This window comes from Perkinsus marinus (genome assembly GCF_000006405.1).
Source record: "Perkinsus marinus ATCC 50983 genomic scaffold scf_1104296929398, whole genome shotgun sequence".
Taxonomy (NCBI): domain Eukaryota; phylum Perkinsozoa; order Perkinsida; family Perkinsidae; genus Perkinsus; species Perkinsus marinus.
The window spans coordinates 1-974 of record NW_003216458.1 but is presented as its reverse complement, the minus strand read 5'-3'; the positions used below and the strand labels follow the sequence as shown (position 1 = coordinate 974).

The 974-nt window shown below is 45.8% G+C and overlaps 4 non-coding genes across 4 annotated transcripts; all 4 read left to right on the top strand.

Annotated features, from left to right (window-relative positions):
- The first annotated feature begins 213 nt into the window (after nt 1-213).
- Nucleotides 214-286, top strand: Pmar_PMAR022866. The gene has a single exon. It is a non-coding gene; the product is annotated as a tRNA-Thr (tRNA).
- Nucleotides 287-432: 146 nt separating this feature from the next.
- On the top strand, nt 433-505 carry Pmar_PMAR022865. Its single transcript has one exon. It is a non-coding gene; the product is annotated as a tRNA-Thr (tRNA).
- A 146-nt stretch (nt 506-651) lies between these two features.
- Pmar_PMAR022864 lies at nt 652-724 on the top strand. Its single transcript has one exon. It is a non-coding gene; the product is annotated as a tRNA-Thr (tRNA).
- Nucleotides 725-870: 146 nt separating this feature from the next.
- Pmar_PMAR022863 lies at nt 871-943 on the top strand. Its single transcript has one exon. It is a non-coding gene; the product is annotated as a tRNA-Thr (tRNA).
- The last annotated feature ends 31 nt before the right edge of the window (nt 944-974 follow it).

Here is a 974-nt window from a genome sequence, read left to right as displayed (position 1 = left end):
TTAGCTTAGTTGGTAGAGCACCCGCTTAGTAAGCGGGAGGTCGTCGGTTCAACTCCGGCAGAAGGCTAGCTCTGAGTCCGTTTGTCGGAAACTGACTGCATTTCGTAATTTTTCACTGAGATTTAGTATCAAATTGTTGCACCACTTGAATTGTGGTATGCGTTTCATTGTGAAATTTCAAGACATGGTTAGACTCTACACTTGCGAGATCGTGCCTTCTTAGCTTAGTTGGTAGAGCACCCGCTTAGTAAGCGGGAGGTCGTCGGTTCAACTCCGGCAGAAGGCTTGCTTCGAGTTCGTTTGTCGGAAACCGACTGCATTTCGTAATTTTTCACTGAAATTTAGTACCAAATTGTTGCACCACTTGAATTGTGGTATGCGTTTCATTGTGGAATTCTATGGCATGGTTAGACTCCACACTTGCGAGACCGTGCCTTCTTAGCTTAGTTGGTAGAGCACCCGCTTAGTAAGCGGGAGGTCGTCGGTTCAACTCCGGCAGAAGGCTTGCTCTGAGTTCGTTTGTCGGAAACCGACTGCATTTCGTAATTTTTCACTGAAATTTAGTACCAAATTGTTGCACGACTTGAATTGTGGTATGCGTTTCATTGAGAAATTTCACGACATGGTTAGACTTTAGACTTGTAAGAACGTGCCTTCTTAGCTTAGTTGGTAGAGCACCCGCTTAGTAAGCGGGAGGTCGTCGGTTCAACTCCGGCAGAAGGCTAGCTCTGAGTTCGTTTGTCGGAAACCGACTGCATTTCGTAATTTTTCACTGAGATTTAGTATCAAATTGTTGCCCCACTTGAATTGTGGTATGCGTTTCATTGTGAAATTTCAAGACATGGTTAGACTTTAAACTTCCGAGATCGTGCCTTCTTAGCTTAGTTGGAAGAGCACCCGCTTAGTAAGCGGGAGGTCGTCGGTTCAACTCCGGCAGAAGGCTTGCTTCGAGTTCGTTTGTCGGAAACCGACTG